Source organism: Arvicola amphibius, chromosome 1, assembly GCF_903992535.2.
Source record: "Arvicola amphibius chromosome 1, mArvAmp1.2, whole genome shotgun sequence".
NCBI lineage: Eukaryota > Metazoa > Chordata > Mammalia > Rodentia > Cricetidae > Arvicola > Arvicola amphibius.
Window position 1 is genome coordinate 84,428,096 of NC_052047.1, and position 15,257 is coordinate 84,443,352.

At 39.5% G+C, this 15,257-nt stretch overlaps 1 protein-coding gene across 7 annotated transcripts in view; it reads right to left on the bottom strand.

The window, feature by feature from the left end:
• Positions 1–15,257, bottom strand: part of Ehbp1 (EH domain binding protein 1) — a 250,966-nt gene that overhangs the window by 181,526 nt on the left and 54,183 nt on the right. The gene's annotated exons all lie outside the window — the stretch shown is intronic.

The following is a 15,257-nucleotide window of genomic DNA, read 5'->3' on the forward strand; positions in this document are numbered from 1 at the left end:
ACACACACACACACACACACACACACACACATTCACCCCCTCCCCCGACTAGAACACATACATATGACACACACATCACATACATGCACACATACATACTATACACATACATATCACACACATACATGTTGTCTCTCCAGTGTACATTCCTTTATTGATAGAAGTAATTTGGAATGGATGGCTACTCGGTCTCCTAGAGCATTTTTATAATGGGAGCAAAGGACTAACCCATATTGTCTCTTTTTAGTGATTTGATATGGTGAAGGACAGACAGTTAAGTTCCTCATACATGCATAAGTTTTAGTCTCTGTAGGTGTGACTCGGGATCTTAGGCTTAACTCTTTATGGTCTATTAAAGAAGGTAGCTATTGGAGACAGAAGAGCTCAGTGGTTGTGGGCTCACCTATCATGTACAGAGTTTGATTCTCCCAGGCTGAAAAACAAAAGAGGGAGGATGGGAGGGGGTGGGGAGGAGGCAGGAAGGAAGGGAATGAATGCTTATAGATGACAAATCCAGGCCACCTTCACAGGACAAGGGTTTTTCACAAGCAATCCCTCCATTTTCCTCAGCACCAGTCAGAGCCAAAATACAGAGGCGACTTCCACGTGTCTGAGTGAGTGGCACTATACACACCTACACTCCATCTACTGTCTCCAAGAGGGCCCCCGCGTGCCTTTGGCACCTGCTGGGAGTAAGGAAGGTAGCGGAATGGTAAGCTCTACTAGGCGTAGATTAAAATACAGGTTTCTTTTAGTCGCCAAAGCTATATGTAGTACTGCAGAAATAAGTATACAGCATGTAAAAGTAAAATAAAATTATTTCTGAGTAATAAAACAAAACCAATCATTTTTCCCAATTAAAAGAAGACAAAAGCAGCTCTGGCGATAAACACATTGACGTTGCTGAGAATGTGTCGATTGGTATGTGAAGCTTCCGGACCCTGGAACAGAGCCCCAGAGCATGGCTGCGGCTGACCACCACCACGCCGCACCCTCCGAACCTTCCCTAAGCTGTGTTCTGAACTGGGAGAGCTTGGTTATAAAGAACAAAACATCACAAACACTGATTACAACAACCTTCTCTATCGGGCACACTGGGTGGCTGGAGGAAGAAACCTACAGATATTAGACAAGTGCAGAGAAATTCTTTAGCTAGAGTATTTTAAGCAGCGTCAGAATACATTTATGCTATCACTATAAAAATACCCTTAGTAAGTAGAAGAGAGCAATTCTAAACCACTGAACAGTAGGCATGCCTTAATAATCCTTTTCTCTTGGTACCAAAACAAAACTGTCACTAACAGAAAAGCAAAAGGTTCCTAAAAGCCCTCCCTCTAAAACACAATTGTATTTTGATACAAAGAAACCGCTGTACTCCATTCCCCCATCACAACCTTAAGGAGATGCTACTTAAACATTAGCCAGCGCTCTGTGAATCATTCTATATTAAAATTAGGTAGTTCTAAACATCACACATATAAAAAAGTATTGTTTGACACAGTGCCATTTTGATGATAAATTGCAATCTATAGCTCAAATAATTCTACCTAGGGATTAACATTTCAGAGGCTGAGCCAGAGATTATGTGTGTGGATCTTGAATTTCATCATCTCCCTTTGGCACAATAGCTTATTCTTCCTTTTTTCATCTATTCTCTCATGAAGGGTCAGGGAAGCTTAGCCTTGCTGTTGCATTCATTTCATCTCTACATTAACCAGATACCTTGCAGTCTCCTTAGCTCTTATGTGTTATTTCATTGCAAATGCTATCCTGAACTGAGAGACTGCTAATGAGGTTGGTACCAAATCAAAGGGTGCCATCAAGTGGTTGTAATACTCTAAACAGCATTACACCAAATGGTGGCTACGGAGAGATGTTCTTCACTATGGACGAGCCGTGCCACTCTGCTATCAGAGTATACATTAAGGAAGGCAGAAAAAAAACTATCTATATTCATGTTTACTCTTTATTTTCTATCCTTCCAAGATTGCTTTTCTGCATATTACACTTAAAATGTACAATTCAAGTCATGGTTAAGATTAATACTTAGGCCAAAACATTATCAAATGATATTAACCATGATTCAACAGAACAGCACTACTGAGAATGAAATAATTCTATTAAAATCCACGGCTACATACATAGTTTACTTTTGAAAATGAGCAATAACATACACACTTAAAAACCACAGCATTCGTTCTCTAGGATAAGGCTATCAAATAGCTGGTGTGACTGGATGCATTCTGTGCAGCCATGCTCAATGCTAACAAAGTCAGAATTAGAAACACTCTCCTCAATTCTGCCGTTCGAGTTACATCTTAGAATTTGGGGACTTCTTTTTTCTTCAAAAAAAAAAAAAAAAAAAAAAAAAAGCCTGTCCTCTTTTTGGCGCAGTTTATTTTGCAGATGGAGAAAAGCAACTTATAGAGACACGGTTTAGTGTAGTTCCCAGCTCCAGTCCCCACAGGGCGAGCAGCAGCTGGCACTCCAGGAAGCAGAGGAGACACATATAGCTGGGGTCAGCTTCTCTTTGACTTTTTATACAGTCTGAGATCTCAGCCCACTAAGAGAGGGTCTTCCCAGCTCAATTACCCTAATCAAGAGAATCCCCACAGGGCCAGCAAGATAAGGACTGAGTTTCATCTCTGGGTCCCAGACAGTAACAGAACAGAAACTTCTCCCTCAAATGGTCCTCTGACCTGGGACAAGAGCACATGCATGTGTGTACGCATCCACACAATCACGTTAAACATACAGTCCAGCATGGTAGCACACACTGCCTTTAATCCCAGCATTTAGGAAGAAAAGGAAGACTGATCTGTGAGTTTGAGGCCAACCAGACCTATGTAGTGAGTTACAAGGTAGGCAAGTATACTCAGTGTTCCCCCCACCAAAAAAAGTAAATTTTTTGTTGTTTTTTTGTTGTTGTTGTTTTTTTGAGACAGGGTTTCTCTGTGTAACCCTGGCTGTCCTGGAACTCACTCTATAGACCAGGCTGGCTTTGAACTCAGGGATCCACCTGCCTCTGCCTCCTGAGTGCTGGGATTAAAAGTGTGCGCCACCACCGTCCAGCAAAAGTAATCATTTTTTAAAGATAATCCCCCTTAAGCATGCCCAGTGGCCCATCTCCCTGATGATTCTAGAACTCATACAATTATAACTGAGATTAACTATTGTACTGGTGGTTAAACCTAAGGCCTGACCCATGCTAAGCAGGCTAGTGTCTACCACTGAGCCCCATTCCATCCCCAGCTCTCGTTTTACAACCTATTTTGAGACACGATCTCACTGTGCAACTTGAACTAACCTTCTATTTATCACGACCAGTCTCGGCCTCCCAGTAGCTGAGATCACAAGACTATGCACTGTGTCCTGGCAAAGTCTTTTTATTTTGAGTCACAATCAGAAAAATCTGGGAAGGGCTAGAGGGTTGGCTCAGTAGTTAACAGCACACACTCTCTTGCAGAGGACTGTAGTTCAGTTCCCAGCACCCACACCACATGCCTCACAACCGCTTATAACTCCAACTCAAGGTAGCCAAAGCCTCTGCCCTCCTCAGGTATCAATCACTCACGTACACACAGCTACACACAGACACACATCCATTTAAAGTAAAAAAAAAAAATACATCTAAAACATCTGAAATCTAAAAACTGATCTTTCAAAACACAAGTCCAACCATATTTCTCTGCTTACAACTTTTCCATGGCTCCTGACATATTATTGCAATACGGAATCAGAACCTTGCAGGGCACAAGCAGAACAATATATTTTGATGGACCTCTAGGTAATTCTGATAATAGTCAGGTTTTGAACCCGCAGCTTTGGGATAACGTTCATCCATGGCCATCCACCAGGCTGCTCTTTATCATAGCTTCAGTTCCTCCTGTTCATCCAGTCTGTATGGAACACTGCAGCGATTCAACTCTGCTCTTTTACTGGGGCTGATCCCCTCACCGTAGACCATTTCTCTCCATGTTCCCTGACGGACACAATTTAAAGGCTCTGGAGTTACAGTCTGCATGGCACCTTCCTAAAGCCTCCCCCATGACTGGATAAGAGTGAACACTCCCTGCCTCCCCCCCACAGACCTTCCCGACGCATGCTAGCTTTACTGCTGTTTTCCATTTGCTTACCCATCTGTCCCCTGATTGGACTAAAACTTCCTGTAGGCTAAAACTTTGTCTTGTTTTATCTCCAGTGTCTAGTGAGTAGATACACAATCAATTTCATAATGCCAGGCGTAACAAGGCTAAAAACAGAGCATTCTCCATTCTCTCATTGTCTTTATGCACAAGAGCTTCTGCTGCAAAGAGTCTGTGCCTTTTCTTTTCAGTTTTAAAAGAATAAAGTGTCAAAGGAACAAAATTAAACTTCAGAAAATATCACAAATAAAAGGCAAGAAGGCATATATTGCTGGATATATTAATTGGAGAGGTTTGATATGAAGTAAAAAAGCTCCTTTGATTTCTAGTGGTCTGATGAGAGTTCTGTGCCAATTTCATGTCGTTTGACCACTTTTCTAATTTTACCCTTATTTTCAAAAAGGAGGAAAAGATCCTTAAAATGGTTATTTTACTGACTGCTTTATTTCTAAATTCACCTTGTCAGAGAAAAAAAAAATTCAAGTATTATAAAATCTAAGCTATAAATTCAGAAAGAAAAGATAAAGCAAGGAGAAAAGCACACTAAGACCTTTTGGCTAGCGTTGCCTCAAACTCCACTAGGTGAGCTTGATTTTACCTGCAGACAATCAGCATGGTGACGGGGCCTTTAATCCTAGCATGCGGGGAACTGAGGCGAGTGCATCTCTGTAAATCTGAGGCAGCCCAATCCCTGGAGCTCAGGCTGCTCAGCCTCACCAAACTGATGAACTCCAAGTTCAACAGGAGTCTGAGAGAGCAGTAAGATGGAGCGTCACTGAGGAAAACACACGAAGATGTACACACACTACAAGACAAATGGTGTAGTGGCTGCGTATAACCTATGCACACCTTCCTGTATTAATTACATCTAGAATACGTATAACACCTAAAATAATTATATGCCATGTATGTCACAGTAATACTATATTATTTAGAGAATAATAACAAAAATGCATGTATATGTTGAGTACAAGAACAATTTTCCTCCTAAGGATTTACTATCAATGGTTGGCTGAATCCAGAAGGTCAATGCATTTTAAGAGTTCTTCCAAAATAATTTTTATTGTAAACTGTTGTGGAATGTTATTTTTAACTAGGCAAAGATGTGTTATATTTCTTTATGCTGCAGAATATTACTTTAATTGTGTAAAAGTATGTTACTTTTGCTTGTTCTGCATTTGTTTAATTATGTTGCTCACCTTGCCGGCCTAAGGCACCTAATTGGTCTAATAAAGAGCTGAACAACCTATAGCTAGGCTCAGGGAACATCACGGAGGAGGGACTGGAAAAGACTGTACGAGAGAATACCAGGGAGTCTGCTGTGAAAACGTCTCTCCTAGAAATGGCTGCATAGACAAGATCAGAACAATGGCAAGGGCAATGGTTACACTAACCTGGAAAGGGGAAGCAATTGTGGGATCCCACCCCTAGGTGAGGAACTATAGGCAAATACTGAACACTGGGAGGAGGAGAACTACCCTCTTCCAGGAGTATGCCCGCTTGCTACTGTCCAATGCAGAGAGATCAGCCCTCAAACCAAAGACACACAAACAACAGAACTGGACCCAGTGCACTGTTTTTACATATTTGTGCAGACGCATGCATATTTATGTATGTAACAACAATAATCAAAGAAAAAGAGGCTACCAAGTCTCCCACTCTCAAAGAGGACATGGGTAGGGTTGGCGGTACAAAAGAGAGGGGCAAGTGATATAATTCTATTTCAATTGAAAATACAGTTTTTACAAAAAGGACTAAGATAGAAAAAAATCAAAATTTGTTTAAGCTTTGCTATTTCTGGTTTGTCTTTTATAATTTGCTTTATTGCTGTTTTTGAGCAAAGAATCGGCAGAAGACCTCAGCACATAAACCCGTCTTCCAAGGTGGCCAGCATGGCAGAACACCAGAGAGACCAGCTTTACAGCTGGTAAGATGAGGGGTGTTTCACTTACAGAGTGCTGAGCAGTTACAGAGAGGCAAGTGAAGGCAGCACTCTCAAGTGTGATGTGTCATCAGAACCCTCAGGTAAAGCAACTGCCAATGTCCGCTCTCTAACGGCTTCCATCGGGGGAAGGCCTCGTGCAGACTCGTAACAACTTCCATGTGATGGGTCTCTCATGGCTGAGTTTCTATGAACAGACATGTGAAAACTGTTCAAATGTGCTGCTGCTTTCAAACATTTCCGAGGAGCATTAGAGGTTTGTTTGGATAGCTGACTGCCTTGTTTAACAGCTTCCTCCCTCCAGCTTGGTAAAAAAAAAAAAAAGAAACAGAAATCAACTTCAGTCACATCTCTCTTTCATCAAAGACATTTAAATGCAGTTAGCAGGAAACAAGAATAATAATCTAAGTGGTCCTTGCAATTAACAAGACACCACACCCGACTACCGTGGCTCAATAATCACTACACAAACGACAGGCCGTCAAACCCATCGCAGCATAAATGTAACGTTTCGGCTATTATTTAGTTGATAGAAACAAGAAAGTAAAAGGCCATGGTGTTTTCCATAACTCCCAGAAATCTGTTTTATTTTTATCTTCAAAGAAATACAGTAAGGGGCTGGAGAGATGGCTCAGGGGTTAAGAGCACTGCCTGCTCTTCCTGAGTTCAATTCCCAGCAACCACATGGTGGCTCACAACCATCCGTAATGAGGTCTGGTGCCCTCTTCTGGCCTGCAGGCATACACACAGAGAGAATATTGTATACATAATAAATTTAAAAATATATAAAAAATGTTTTTAAAAAAGAAAGCTACAAAAAAGAAATACAATAAGAATCTATTAAAATGGTGGCGCACGCCTTTAATCCCAGCACTCGGGAGGCAGAGGCAGGTGGATCTCTGAGTTCGAGGCCAGCCTGGTCTACAAGAGCTAGTTCCAGGACAGGCTCTAGAAACTACAGGGAAACCCTGTCTCGAAAAACCAAAAAAAAAAAAAATATTGTTGTACTCAAGCTGCCTTCCCTTGCGGTTCACAGGAAGTGAGGTCCAGGAAGAGCTGTGTCCTGCTTCCTTACTAAGAGTAATTAAGAGGAAACAGTGGGAAAGCGAGGCTCTGAGCTCAGTCAGGCATGGATTTGAACCATGTGTACAAGTGATGCAAACTTAAGATTTTAGTCTTCTCATGATTCCCATTTTCTCTTCTGCAAAATGGAAGTGTCTGAGCCGGGCGGTGGTGGCGCACGCCTTTAATCCCAGCACTCGGGAGGCAGAGGCAGGCGGATCTCTGTGAGTTCGAGGCCAGCCTGGTCTACAAGAGCTAGTTCCAGGACAGGCTCTAAAAAAAAAAAGCTGCAGAGAGACCCTGTCTCGAAAAACCAAAAAAAAAAAAAAAAAAAAAAAAAAGGAAGTGTCTATAGTCTGTCTATAGTCAGAATTAACTACTGTACTAACAAACGGTGGGCCTGGGATGAAACCTATTGAATACACCTTTCGGTACAGCCTAATCAGGACATGGAAGGATGCCTTTGCTCTTTGCCTCACTCTTGATGGCAAATTTATTCCTTCACTGGCATAGGCACCAGCTTCTTCAGGATTCCAGCATATACTGAAGACCAGCTGAGACATCCAACAGCCTCATGAACTGAATATATATATATATATATATATATATATATATATATATATATCAGTTCTTTTCCTCTAAAGAATCTTAACTAATACAGACCAATACAGATTCACAGTACCAACATACAAATTAAATGTAGCAGTTCATATCTATAGTATCTATAACCCCAAAGTTGGCTTGGCGTAGGAGGCAGAGACATAGGCAGATCCCTGAGACTCTTTAGCCAGCCAGTTTGACCAAAACAATGAACTCTGGATTCAGTAAAAGACCCTGTTTCAAAAGGTATGATGGAGAGTGGTTAAGAAATGATACAAGATGTCAACTTCTGAATGTCACATGCCACGTATTTAAACAAGTGCATATACTTCCATATTCACATGCCCATACATGCATAAACTCCTCACACACAGTTCTTTCCATTCTTAATCATCATGTAAGCCATGTAAATTAGTAGACTCAGAGTAATGATATAGTAATTTTTAAAATTATTTATTATACAATTCAAGTAAATGTCTCTAAGTCACTATAGCCATGAAAAGCAAGCATGTGGTATATATTCAAGTCAATATGCTGCTGCATATGAGAGCAATAGTCTCTGCTGCCTCCAGAACTCTGCTCAAGCTACTCAGTCCCCTAAAGTATTGCCTCTAAGAGAATTTCAGATACAGTGCCTCCCTACACATGACAAAACACTCCCACATTCAAGCATACTAATATTTCTGTAATAGAATGAAAAAAGCATCCACTCTATGAAAGTTAAAAACAATGAATAAACCTCATCTCCAGTCCAAATCTGGCCACCAAATTTAGTTTCAAAGAAATCTTTCAAATAAAATAACTTTATGTGGAGAGTTTAAATTTTGAAGTTACAGATAAAAGGTTATAAAATTTTTATCCCTTAGGTTATAAAATTTTTATATCACTTTCAATAGAAGGCCTCCCTACCACACCAAGACTGGGCTAGGCACTCGATATAGACACATACAGCATCCTAAACTTTATCTTAGGTTGACTGTATCTCTGCCCAGCTAATAGAATACCTAGAGACATCTTTAAAATTATTACAGTCTCATTAATTAGCAAGAATCTACTATTTGGATTCATTTAATAAAAGCTCAAGAAATGTGCGAACAATTATGGATACTTGTATATTTATATAATAAATTTTATGTGTAAGGAACAATTACTATCACTAGAGATGAATCCCCATACAATGAACTAGGATAAAATTTGGAAAAATCCAACTGCAAAGTACTCATATTGTAGCAATAGTGCCTTACTGTTGCAAATTAAAGCATCCTTAAATCTGCTAGCTAGGGCATCTCACAAATTAAAGTGACATGTGAATTGCGTGATATGGGACACACCTCGTGGCTACCATTTTGAGGGCATCCTTTTGAAATACAGATAAATATAACACAATTCGCTTCTGATGAGGAGCTCCTCTTCCACATCAGGAACCGGAGTGTGAAATTTCAAATGGAAAATGTTCTTCTAATTATTACAGCCTAATAAAGCTAGGAAACAACTAACAAAAAGACAGCAAACAAGATGGAAAACATAAAGTTAGAAGACCAAGTGGGAAATGGGAAGACTCATCACGCAGCTCTGAGTTTCAGTGAGGAGCAAGAGGGTCCTGGAGTGATCACAGTCTGACCATGGAACACAGCAACATGGTATATGTTGCAAAAAGCTAGATGCAAAGACTTGGAAAATCTCTACTACAAAGAAATGATACTGTGTAGATCTACTGAATCTCATTTAAAAATTATATAATGTATTCATATATCAAAGTACCATGTTACCTGATTAATATGTACAGTCTTTAGGTTTTATGTATCGTAAAAAATAAAGTTGAAAAAGATGGAACACTAAGCAAATAGATGGAGTTACACAGGATTTCAGAGTTCTGGCACAAAGTATGAATGAACATTCATAAGCATATTTTCTTTCAAAGTAAAGCTACAAAACTATCTTAAAACAACAACAACAACAACAACAATAATCTCTCTAAGAAGTGGAGGGATGGGGAGGATGCTCAGTAAGTAAGTGATTGCCTCTCAAGCTTGAAGCCAGGTGTTTGGCCAGTGGCCCATATCACTTAAGCCTTTGCAGAGTTACCTCAACTAGACAAACTGGCAAGCTCTGGTTCTAAATGAAAGACTCTGTGCCTCAACATATAAGGAGGACTGGAGATGGAAGCTTCTGTCCCACTGGGTCCTGCAGCCTTTCATTCTTAAAGAAACACACAAAGGCTTATATTAATTAGAAACTGGTCTATTAGCTCAGGCTTATTATTAACTAGCTCTTACAACTTAAATTAACTCATAATTCTTATCTATGTTTAGCCATGTGGCTTGGTACCTTTTCTCAGTAAGGCATTCTCCTCTTGTTTCTTCTGCGTCTGCTGATGGCTGTTCTCTGCCTTTCCTCTCCCCAGAATTCTCTTAGTTTGGTTGCCCCATCTATACTTCCTACCTGGCTACTGGCCAATCAGTGTTTTATTAAACCAATACAAGTGGCAAATCTTTACAGGGTACAAAGCATTATCCCACAGCAGTAGACAATGACAGAAGACAACACTCGACGCCAACTTCCACATGCATGAGCACACATGTGACTACATACCCACACACAGGCAAAACAAAACAAACAAACAAACAAAAAACCTTAGGGTCGAAGAAATGCATGTGTGGAATTTGTCTGAAGTTTAGCCAAAATGAAAGTAGGCAGGCTCACAAAGCTCCACGAAATTCCCAGTTATTCTTTTCCTAATCTACCTGCACAGTGATCCACCACACCATCACACACAACATAAAGCTGACATCATTAAAAGACCAGGAAAGCCTGTGTCAACTGTTATTTCTATTCCAAATGCAGGAATTTCACACTGAGATAGTTAAGGACAAAGCTTTGCTACTTCTAACAGAGCCATTTTTTCTCCAAGGAGAAATGAAAAGAAACAGCACCACCCTAACTCTGCAGCTCGGTCAGTGGTGCTAGATCAAGTCTCAGGACTCAAATGGCCAATTTTGAACTTCTAGCCTAAACAACCAGAGATCCACTAGAAATGGGCTCTGCTCACAACAGCAATACCAATGTATTTCTATGCAGACCACCCCTGGCATGCCGGTGCTTTAAGCTGAATGTGTTGGAGCAGCCTCTCTATTCACAAGAAGATGGAGATGCTAGTGTCTGAGATTTACTTTCATAATTTGGTAGAGCAACGAAAGTGAGAAGGCTGTTGGATGAGCCTGAGGGCAGCTGAGCTGGGAAGGGGGTTCTTCAACATTTTTCCCCCATTAACCTCCCTCCAAAATTTTACATTACCCCAGGAATATAGATAAAACTAGGTACACCAATCAAACATTTCCGGGAAAAAAATTAATTTTTTTAAAAATCACTTTGATATACATTTAATTTCACCATGTACATAAGAAAGGAAATTTAATTACTAAAGCGATTGAGATGCCTGTTTGACTTTAAAATAAAATTAAATTGGCCGAATGTTTTATACTGCAGGATGTAAAGCATCTTCAACATTTTTCAAAGTTGATAAGATATTTTGATTTATAATTGCTAATGCTGAGAACACGACTTCACACAAATATGCAGTGCAGAAAGATAAAAATATGTATAGAGTCATTTCAGAAATTGTTGGAAATTCATGGGAGCAGACTTCCAAGTCAAAATTCACTGAACTTTAAAATAAAATAAAATAAAATAAAATTCAAGCAAAAACTCACACAGCATTGTTTAAAATAAAATATCCTAGCACTAAACAATCCAAAGACATACTAATCTGACATTTCCTAGTAAGGAATGATGTTAGGAAAATATTAAAAATGTTTCTGTAATTAGGCTATCATGTTTCATCAGAAGCAGTGAACTCTAACACAGAAGACTGCTGCTCATAATTTACAGTAGTTTTGAACCTGGGCCAAGGTGTTTGGGCAGCACTGGGTGGCACAGTATGGTAGGATGGTACGTAGGGCGATGTGTGCCCGCTGTGTACTCAGGACCTAGGTTTCAGTAACGTCGTGATTGCTATTTAAATATTCCATTCAACCCATGTTTAAGAGTTTCAGGAGGTAACATCAAGTAAACTAAAATTTAAAAAGGCACTAAGGAGCCACACTGCCCATCTCATTGGTCACAGCGTCAAGAAACACTTTCCACCCCACACTGATCTCCGAGGTGAACATGCAACTTGGTTAATTACCATCCCACTATTAGATTCATTGAGTTGACAGTTTAAAAAAAAAAAGTAGATGTCTGTTGATCACAAATAGGGGAGCTCGGGGCTTCTCTCCACTGCTTTTGCTTCTTACCAGTTACCTTCTCCTCTGACCAATTGACTTTGCTGGATCTTCTTCCCTCTGCTTAGAATGTCTTTTACCTAACTTCATTTTTTTTCCTAAAAGGCTGAACTCTGTAGCCACTTATTCCAGGCAGTCTTCCCTGGCTTCTACCTTCTTCGTTGCTCCTCACCACCTTGTATATCCCCCCCATTCCCTATCCAGACCCTCATTAGTAAGCTTGAGAGCAAGCTGCCCTGCGCCCTCAAACACGTGTCTCCCTTGGTTTAAAGCTGAGATGCTCTTTCACTTCACTAGGAAGGAAAGGAGTCACTGCAGCTACAGCAGCGAGGTGCTGTACACAGCGACTGTCCCAACTTCACAGAAAAAAAGAAAAACACAAACCTCACTACCGGTAGACACTGTACGTGTCTTGGCTGACTACTGTATTTGTGTATCACTCACAAAGTGTCTCGTGCACAGAAAATGTACGATGAATGAATGAATGCAACCTACAATGGCTCATCAAAAATCTCTTCAGTTCTCTCAAAACACAGTGAGTGAAAAGAAGTACAAACATCTAGCTATTTAAAACTAAATCCCATAAGTACAAATATGTTAGCTCTGAATTTAATCGAGTAATCTGTAACATAAACTAGTATTCAAATATAACTGCAATATTTACACATTTTTTAAAAAGTCCCATGACAAAGTATTAATTGTAAATTAACAATGGAAACACCAGATTGTACTAGGCATTCTTTATTTCAATAAGAACAGATAGATGAATTGTAAATAATCCAAAAGGAAGGCAACTGAAATTCCTATTTTGAAGTGTATCCGTGTCTTACATTGTGACGGTCACAACACTGGTACAGAGGTTTTAGCACGGTCGCTTTAGAAGGATGTAAACAAAGGTAAAAGCCGTGATAAGATAAGAATATTCTGAGATGTTTACAAGATTCTTTGTCAATTTTCTAGGTTTAAAGGTGAGGGCTGAAAGTTATGGAACACATATAAAAGTAGAAAAATTAAAATTTGAAATTATTAACCTAGAAACCTAGTTCTTTTTTCAAGCTTTCTAGAAAAGGTAAAAAGAATTGTACCTTCATAGCAGGTTAGATGCTTTGCATACATTTTTTTCTAATCCTCAATAACCTACAAAGTAGACATCAATCCCATCACTTTATATTTGAATATGCAGACACTTTATAAAAAATTAAATCACAAGCTGGGTGTGGTAATGCACACCTTTAATCCCAACTCGAGGGAGGCAGAGGCAAGTGGCTCTCTATGAGTTTAAGGCCAGCCTGATCTACAGAGTGAGTAGCAGGACAGCAAGTGCTATGAAGAGGGACCCTGCTTCAAAATAACAACAACAAAATTAAGTCATTTTCTAGTGCCACACAGCTTGTACGTGGTAGTCCTGCCTGTAAAGTTTGCTTTGTATATAATAAGTAGCTTTCCACTTGCAAGAAAACTCAGACCAGAAATAAAAACTAACCCCAATTTATATATAAAATGCTTACCTCAAGGAAAGTGAATTTTGATAAGTAATAAATCCTAAAACTCTCTTTCACATTGTCTAATAGCAGCCAAGTAATTAGTCCAATAATTTTCCGATCTAACATAAATATTAAAAGACTGCCTTTACTAATCTAATATACAGATGTCCTCACAGATGTACTGCTAAGCATGGTCAATTAAAAATTCCTCTGTGATTCTAGAATCTCTACTTATCTTAGTGTGTATACACAGAGGTGTGTGTGGTGTGCACACACATGCACACATGTGGAGACCAGGTCAACAAGTGACTTCCTCCGTCATTCTCTACATTTTTGCTGAGACAGGGTCTCTCACTGAATCCAGCACTCACCAATTCGGCCAGGCAGACTGCCCAGAGACCTCCAGAGATCTGCTTGTCTCTACCTACCTAGCGCTAGGCACATGCTGCCCACATAACTTTTATGTTGGTGCTGGGATCCAAGTTCAGGTCCTAGACACTCGCATTTATACAGCAAGCACATCACCAAATAAACTACCCACCCGCTCCCAACCCCACACTATTTTTCACTTCTTGTCACTTAGGGAGGCATTCAGGAAAAGGCCACGGAGAAAAATGATACCGAGTTCAATCCTAACTTGCTAATTATATAACATTTAGTAGGTCCTTCAACCTCTGTGCATCAATATTTCTAAGTAGTTACAAGTCTGACTCACAGTTTACTGCGATGGGAAATGAGCATTTGAATGAGCATAAATCACTTCACACAGCACTTGGTACATTGTAAGTTCCCAACAGACTTGAAAGGGTGATATATTTGAGACTTCTTTGTTTTACTGGGTATTTAATATCTAGTAAAGGTTTGCTCAAATAGCTAGGAATGGTGGCTTATGTCTGTAATTTCAGCATGCAGGAAGATGAGACAGGAGGATTGCCATGAGTCCAACACCAGACTGCGATATAGATTAACAAACTATTTCAAAAACTAAAAGCAACAACAACAAAAGAGAAACCACTTTCAGTGTTCTTACTCTGAGACCTCATAAAGCCTCAAAATGCCTTCAAATTCGAAAAAAAAATTTAGTTTCTTTTTCTGATACCACCTTTCAGAATCAGGAAAATGTATTAACTGACTTGAAAACAAAATCCATATTTTACAAGAGAATTTAGGACTTTCCTCCACTACATTTTTTATATGAACTGTTGACGCGATTTAAATTGTAAGCTTATACATCACGCCTCTCCATAACTTATCTACAGGAGTAGCGTTTTCTCCAGTCGAGTCAATTCTAACACTGACCACTAAGGGGCGCTAGAACTCAGGAAAAGATTTATGTAGCATAGACACATTTTCCTACCATCTTACAAAACTTATTTAATCAGCTTTTTACTAAAATACATTTTAATTAATTAATAAGACTCATTAACATACTATACATTTGCTTAACATCTGTTTCTTCTTTTGATCACACTATGTTTTCCTCCACTTTAGATGAAGGAATGGTTGAGGAAGACATCGTCTACCTGATTTATAGGCCAGTTTAGTTCCAGAGCCTGAACAGTGCACCACACAACATGCTCCATGAATACTTCCTGCTCGACAATGGATGAGCCCTCGCCCATGTGTTAATTTCAATGATAGATATAGACATATATATATACATATATGTATATATTCATTAGACAATATTTAGTAAAGCAAACTTACTAACTTTGGTTTAAAAGGAAATATTTAATCTCCT